The sequence below is a fragment of the Haliotis rubra genome, unplaced genomic scaffold, assembly GCF_003918875.1.
Source record: "Haliotis rubra isolate DU_JTF1 unplaced genomic scaffold, ASM391887v1 Scf206, whole genome shotgun sequence".
Taxonomy (NCBI): domain Eukaryota; kingdom Metazoa; phylum Mollusca; class Gastropoda; order Lepetellida; family Haliotidae; genus Haliotis; species Haliotis rubra.
The window spans coordinates 25,532-34,387 of NW_025766070.1; positions in this window are offsets into that span (position 1 = coordinate 25,532).

Genomic DNA, 8,856 nt, shown 5'->3' on the forward strand with positions numbered 1-8,856 from the left:
AATAATTATAGTTAAAATCTCTGAAAATTTGAATTATTGACCCAGTACATTAATAATTTTACTTGTAGGTTTGAAATGCCATTTACTATCATCAGCCAAGTTAAGTTCGTGAAATTCCATAAACTGTAGATTTTAAAGGCATTATCCCATTTCTGGTCAAATGCATGTGATTAATAATAATAGTTACAAATCTCTGAAAATTAGAACTGTTGACCAGTACATTCATAACTTGCTCACATGTTTGAAATGCTAAGTACTAGTAACATCAGCTAAGAGGAAATCTTGAAATTCCAGTAAAATTCTCACAAGATATACAACTAATAAAAGAATTTCTGCTTAGTGTATTTCCATTTCTTATATGTACATCTGCACATGGTAACTTTGAAATATAATGAAGATATGGCATCTGCAAAGCTTTAAAAGTCATTTTTTCAGTCATTCCTCCATTTACACTTTTCCAGTTACAGAGTTAGATATTAACATAAGCCTTCTTGCCCTTCTGCCCCTCTGTATCAAAACTCAATACAGTCACAAACACTTGGGATGGACTCCATTTCTGAACTTTCATTGTTGAGATGCTTGTAATTCAAGTTCTTGAATTTCTCAATAAAAAAATGACATGCTTCTTTCACTGCTTCGTACAAAGTGTGGTGTGGTGTTGCACTGTGAAGAAGAAAACAGAAAGACATTATCAATGTACCATGTTTGCATTAACTAACTGCATATAAAACATCGACAAGAAAATGGCCACCAACATACTTAAAAGCATGGAAAGTACTTTGAATAACTTGGAATGGCAGTTGCCAAGTGAGTGGATTGAACAAGAGCGGAGTGGAGCGGAGTGGAGAGGAGTGGAGTGGGTGGTGCAAGTGAAATGAGGGAGAGTGTGTGGATGGGTTGGGGAATGAGTGGAGTGAGTGAGAGAAGTTGGTGGAGTTGACTTGAGAGGAGTGGGTGGAGTGAGGGAAGAGGGTCTAGTGAGAGAAGCGTGAGTGGGTGGAGTGACTGAGCCGGAGTGAGTCGAGCCGAGGGAAGAGGGTGTAGTGTGAGTAAGCGCAGTGGGTGGAGTGACTGGGAAGGAGTTAGTCGAGGGGAGGGAAGAGGGTGTTGTGAGAGTAGTGTAGTGGGTTGAGTGGAAGCCCAGGTAGGAGTGAGTTGAGCCGAGGGAAGAGGGTGTAGTGAGAGTAGCATAGTGGGGAGTGACTGGAGCCGGAGTGAGTCGAGCGAGGGAAGAGGGTGTAGTGAGAGTAGCATAGTGGGAGTGACTGGAGCCGAGTGAGTCGAAGCCCGAGGGAAGAGGGTGTAGTGAGAGTAAGCGAGTGGGTGGAGTGACTGGAGCCGGAGTGAGTGGGAAGAGGGTGCAGTGGGAGAGCAGTGTAGTGGGTGAGTGGACTGGAGTGGAGTGAGTTGAGCCAGGGAAGAGGGAAGAATGGAGTGAGAGTAAGCGTAGTGGATGGAGTGACTGGAGCCGGAGTGAGTCGAGGCAAAGGGAAGAGGGTGTAGTGAGAGTGGCGCAGTGGGTTGAGTGGACTGGAGCAGAGTGAGTTGAGCAAGGGAAGAGGGGTGTAGTGAGAGTAGCTTGAGTGGGTGGAGAGGAGGAGTCTGGCCCGAGGGAAGAGGGTGTGAGTAGTGAGAGTAGTGTAGTGGGTTGAGTGACTGGAGCCGAGTGAGCTAGAGCAAGGGAAGAGGTGTAGTGAGAGTAGCTTAGTGGGTGGAGAGGAGAGGAGTCTGAGGGAAGAGGCTGTAGTGAGAGTAGTGTAGTGGGTGGAGTGGAGTCGAGCAGGGAGAGAGGTGTAGTGAGAGTAGCGTGGTAGGTGGAGTGGGTTAGGGAATGACTGGATTTAAGTGGAGGCTGAGGGGAGGAGGGGAGAGTGGAGTGGAGTGAGGAGTGGAGTGAGTGGATGGGAGGCAGGCAGTGAGTGATTGGAGAGGAGTGAGTGATATGTGATACGTTTTGTGTCTATAAGCATTCTAATAATTTTAGTTATATAGAAACATTTATTTTACCAAACTGGTATTTGGGACACTTAATAAGTGTAACATTAAACTTAACATCTTCACTCATGCACTGTATCTTATCATTAACTATTCAGTTACCTTTACAGGTATGTAACAGGATGCAAATCCTGCACCTTTACTTCTTCCTGATACAGACATCTCTGGAGAACAGATATCTCTGGAGAAACATTGTGTGACTCTTTCCGCACACATTCCACGTCATCACTGTAGGTGGAGAGGACACTTTTGCTAGACATCATGTGAGGGCGAGGTTGAAGAAACATTGACTTACTAATTACTTCATTTCTTATAAACCATGACATTTTTAAGAATAAATAGGAATGGCAGTTTCATTTTAGTTATGTTAACGTAAGCTATACCAAAGGTGAATTATATGAATGTGCATTTAACTTTTAGGCTGTTGAGAACTTCTTGGGTTTAGTCTGTTACATAACTACACATCAATTCAGAAATCACATGGAACAAGGATATGGGAACAGGCTAGACATGTTACATTTTCTTACCAGAAGTTTCCCTGTATTAGGTTCCGTCGATACATGACAAGATTCACCTCATAGGGAAAGAACAGTGATCACTGTGTGGGAAACAACTCCTATAAACTTGTGACATTATGACACTTTATAATGCTAAAACAGTAAACAATATCTATATTGTTTTCCATCTTGCATACTTACCTTACCTTGTTCTCAAAGAATGCTCTTGGAATCTGAAGTTGAAGCTGCTATTTCCTGTACTTGAATCAAAATTTTCTTTTCGTAGATTCAATTTCACCATATACATAGAATATTTTTTTCATGTCAAGGAGGATAACATTATTCAGTCTACAGTACACAGAAAATAGCTCCTTAAATGTTATGCTAGATGAGGTGATATATCTGTTTCTGGCACCCTTTAACTTTGATTACTGTACTTGCAGTCTGTGCTAAAGTCTCTCAAGTTTGCTGGACTGAAAATGTAAATTGGCATTATTTTCAGCATTTTTCTCTCACTTTATGGACTGGAAGTGTGTGCTCTTACTTGACAAGAACAAATTTTACCAGACTTGGCTATTAGACTGGTGGGTAAAGTCGAGGACTGTACTTCAGTTTCTTAGGATATGTTCATAGAATTTATGAATCGTTGGATATTGTTCTCACCCCAGGAACCTTATTAGTTTTTCATTAGGATTGCTTCTAAATATTGTGTAGTGTATCATTTCTAACTGAGTTTCTTTTGATGTGAGATGTTCTTGGATATTTTTTCTCATTCTACTATTGCATTCTATGTCATATCAGTTTTCTGTGTATCTCATCTTCTGTGTTGTTTCTCAAGATATAGTATATATTTTAAAGACTTGATAACATGCCTTCATTGACACTTCTAAAGTTTTCTCTAATACTGTTTTGAAATTCTGTAATTATTATTTCTTGCTCAATGAGAGTTTTCTTTAAATCGCTCAATAAATCATCAATGTATCTGAAAGGTCATTTTCCATATCACTCATATCAGGTTTGGTAACACATAATTCCTTGATAAATTTATATGTGTTTTTCTTTTTATATTTCAAGTGTAACATTTAATGTTTCATTTCACTTCAAGCATAGTTTAGGTCATAAGATTCCAGTTCATTAAGCTTCTGGAATATTTATACAGTGTGGTAATTTCCTAAATCAGTTGAGGGGTCAAAAACTAAATTTCAAGCCCCATGTTACTACATGTATATACTGTTATCAAATTCTTGAAAACACATGGGGTCATCCTTTGAAAATATGTATACACTTGTAGAGATAATCTCAAACCTTCAATACATCTTCATTCCCCACCTTTGTCCTTTTAACTGGATAATGCCAAGGATAAATAGACTTCATTGACAGAATTTCTCATACAAATTTCATTGAAATTCCACCCATATATATAATTACGAATAACAACAATGATATATAGAATTATGATAATAAGTATAGCAATAAGACTTCCTTCACAAAGGAATGTATAACAGTGTGGAACAATCCAACACAAAATTTATTGGAAAAATTGCAAGAAATGGTAAATTACAGTATTTTTATCATTGCAGGCTGATATTACAGAACAGTTCAGTCAGTGGTCATAAATCTGGTAGAATTTAAATGAAACATTAACTTACCTTATATGTGTTAACATTCAGGTGAAGATGGCCATTCTTCTCTTTCTTCTTCTTTGAAGTTATTTCTATATCAGTGCCTGTACTCTGACAACTGTTCATGAAGGAAACATTGTACTATCTGATAAAGGTATTCTGAAACCTTTGGTTATAAACCCAGAGGTCAAATGTTCTTACACTCTTAATTAATTCCAACAACCCTCAACTAGTTACCAGTTGGACACTGACACTGACACTGGGATGGGTAGAGGAGGGAGGGGGTCTTGGCATCTGAGGGGAGGAAGTGGGTGCAAAAACAGTTCACAGCCCTAATTTGGTGGCATTTTACAGCAGCTGTGATTGGGTAATTGGGAATACAGATTCATTTCTGACATGACAGTAACTGTGTAAGAATTAAGAGCAAACACAAATGTTGTTCCCATTGGGTGATCAGTTTGGTTTTAGGTGTCTCATGTATATATAGGAGTTTAATTAACTACTAAAGTCGTGTATGTGTGGAATTCTTTACATCACTTTAATACTTTGTTCATATAATCTTGAAATAGAAATATTTAAGAGTGTTTTGTTATACATAACATCAGAGACCATATAATATATTATATGGTCTCTGATGCTTATCAAGGTGAGATGAATATATTACATGTTACCTACTAGCATGTTAATACCACCAACCATGCACAGTACATTTTTGGTGTATAACAAAGCATATCTGTTACACCAAACACATGCTCACCTTTTACATGTTACCTCCCCCAATAAAGAAGATGCTTTCCTTACACTTGAATGCTATGTTATGTAGATGTACTATAAGAAACAGTCACATTTCATTGTTTTCAAATGAGTTCAGTTATACAATATTATACAGTGTCATATCTGGGTTGTATTTCTCACTTTTGCTGCAAACATTGTAATATGTATTGCAGAAAACAAATTCCAGTATTTGAGAGATGATATTATGTACTATACTAGTATATCAAAGGTTGATTATAATCAATGAATTGCCATCATCTTTGGATATGAGTGTTTGTCTGTTTCTAGACTTGCTTGAACTGAATTGGTGAAAGTGGAATTGGTTAAAACTGTCTGTTAATGGCTGAATCAAGTGAATAGAGACCAGCTTGAGTTAGCACTGACTGTGCAGACTTGCCATAAACATGTCACCAGATGCTTCCCTAATTGCTACTGAGTAGCTGTCTGTTCAGATCTGCTGCTGCTCACCAGATTGTTGAAACAAGAATTCCAAGGAGGAACTGACTCTATGAAAGGTGTGAGAACCTACTGTTTATTTGAGCAAGGTGGTTATCTCATATAGGACATTTTGTGGGAGAAATAATAATATTTGTGAAATAATTTGTAAATCTGTGAATGAATTTGGATGGGAATGTATATGGTTAGGTAATTTCTTAATTTTTGCAATGCATGTAAACAGATAATGTTGTCTTGATTTTAACCCATGTATACAATATGTTGAAAAGTTGTGACCCATTAAGGTATTAAATATGAATTTGGATTAATATGTATACCATTGGACAAGTAAATTTAAGAAGGACTGTGGAGTAAGCTCTTACCTTGAAAAGTTTTGTTTGATAGACTGACATGTTCAGCAATCCAGTGATTTTGGTTGTTAAATTTGATAAAATGAATTAAAATATATTATATATGTGGGGTTTTATCACTTGTTTGTCAAGAACAAAGCAATGAAGAAAAATCATGAATAATATACATGTAGTTATAAGTGTGCAGTTATAACTGAAGATGGGAACAGTAATTATGAAAAGTAATGCTTGCCATTTCCTAACCTATCTAACAATCTTAATAGGTTACAGGAATATGCTTGAAGTATTGAGCTCTTAGACTGCAGCACAAGTCTAAAGTTTCTTATATTCCATGACTATCATGACCATTAACTTCCTCATAGCTAATGGTATGACATACCTATGATGCAGCTTCCAAAACAAAAACACTTTTGAGTAGTATTTCATTGTTAAAATGAACAACAATGTCATGTACTGTGTGCTCAATCACAACAATTAAGCAAAATTCTGGATGTTTTCTGTGGAAATAACATTCATTTCATTCTATACAATATTTTAAATGCATTCCATTCTAAAGCCGATTTCTTCAATGTATTTCTTATGTATTAAAGAACAATAAAAATAGAACAAGAACAAGAAATTTATTCAGTATCAGAGGTCACATGGCCAAGAGTACAAAGCATTGGATCACCCATGTGCACAAGGACAGGTGGGACAAATGTTATTCCATCTTAATGCAGTGAAAATGTATAGCTTTTAAGATATGGCATATTTTCGTATGTAATGCACATAATAATTAATGAAACATTAGTAGACCAGCATTTGTGTATTTATTGCTTACTATATTTAAGATTCTTTTTTTGTCAGATACCCTACAAGGCTAAATATATTTGGGTATGACATGAAGCAGCATAGTGGCACATATGTTACTGATATTGAATATCTTAAGATATTCGGTAAAAGTGTAGGTCCTGGATGTGATTTTAATTGTTTCTCTTACAATATAGAAATCTATACATTGTGAAAGAATAGTGATAATGAGTAGTTTGGACTGCTTGGTATTCTTCAATAAAATATTTGTTATGCAGATCAGGAGCAGGTATGTGGAAATATATGGGATATCCAGCTTATATCCAGTGCAAATCATCAACCATAGGAATGTTCAGTAATAGATGGTAGAAAAATGCCTATAAATGGGTTCGGTCATAGAAATACCAGCACGTATATATGTCTAAAGTGAAATGGTGTGTGAGCTTGCGCTTATGATTAAGGCACTTAAAAAGAAGAGCGAGTGAGTGAGTATGGTTTTATGCCACTTTTAGCAATATTCCAGCAATATCAGCGAACAGGGTCTTCGGGCGCCTTTAACAACTAGGCTACCCCACCTCGCCAGAAGAAGAAGAAGAAATTATTTTCTCAAAGTGTCACATGCTGTGGTACAAAATGTATAGATATAGTATGATACATTTAAAAGAGCACCCGCCAGTTGGCCCTCTGAGACACTAATTACTTGATGGCACAAATAAAATATAAAAGTGAATAAGATAGTTATAACAACAACACATGACGCTTGCACGCGACGCACGCGACGCGACACACACACACACACACAGTAGGTAGGTTGTGTCAAACACCAATAAATGTTACAGGTTTTTAAGCAGCTATGAAGATATATGTGACTTGCATCTGCATGCATAATGCAGCATATCCAATACAACAAAAGAAACCATTCTCTTCCCCCCCCCCACCCATCCCACACCCAATTCACGGGGTCATGTTGTAAATATTTCACTCTCTCTGACTTGTTAAGTTATAATTAAACTTTTGAATCATGCGAGATTATGGTCTGACAAAAATGTTCCTCATATCAGCAGATTAATGATGAAACCCATGCCATGCCGACATTATCTTATTCTCATCTATTTTTGCAATCTTTTGCTCAGTTTCTACATTCAAATTTCTGGCTAGTGAATTATTTTGTGGGCTAGTAACTTTCAGGCATAGGTAGCCCGACTGGGTAACAAAATTTGGAAACCAGTTAGCACACTGACTTGTAATATACTCATGCCAATAATGGTTGTCAAGTATTTTTAATTGGAGAGAGCAGTTGTGTGTGTGTGTGTGTGTGTGTGACTGTGTGTGTATGTGTCATGTGTGTAATGTGTGTGTGTGTGTGTGTGTGTGTCTTTCATTCCATTATTGGCATAGTTTTATAACATGCTATATACCCCCTCCTCACCTTCAGTCTGAATGATTAGAACTGTCGCCCTTTCATTCTGTGTGGGTTAGTTTTATATCCGATATACACTTCCCGTCTTTCATTCTGTGGGGGTTAGTTTTATATCCCATATACCCTTTCCGACTTTCATTCTGTATGGTGTAAGTTATATATCCGATAGACCCTTCCCGCCTTTTATTCTGTGAGGTGTAAGTTATATATCCCATATACCCTTCCCGACTTTCATTCTGTGAGGTGTAAGTTATATATCCGATAGACCCTTCCCGCCTTTTATTCTGTGAGGTGTAAGTTATATATCCGATATACACTTCCCGCCTTTTATTCTGTGAGGTGTAAGTTATATATCCGATATACCCTTCCCGACTTTCATTCTGTGAAGTGTAAGTTATATATCCGATATACCCTTCCCGCCTTTTATTCTGTGAGGTGTAAGTTATATATCCGATAGACCCTTCCCGCCTTTTATTCTGTGAGGTGTAAGTTATATATCCGATATACACTTCCCGACTTTCATTCTGTGTGGTGTAAGTTATATATCCGATATACCCTTCCCGACTTTCATTCTGTGTGGTGTAAGTTATATATCCGATGTACATGTATACCCTTCCCAACTTTCATTCTGTGAGATGTCGTATGATGACAATCAATGACTGTTTACCAACAACATCGCACACCTGTAATACTGCTGAAACAAATACATGCTCATGATATAGTCAGAATTGTACATTCGACTCTGCTTTTAGTAGAGATTACTTATGGACGTGGAAAAGGTTTGGCCTCTTCTGTTAATATATCCGATATACGCCCTTCCCTCCTTTCATTCTCTGTGATGGAAGTTATATATCCGACACATACCCCCTCTTGCCTTTCAGCCTGAATGATATTACAATATTTTGTTTTCAACACTTTTATCTAAGGGATAGTTCATAATTGATGTGGTGTGA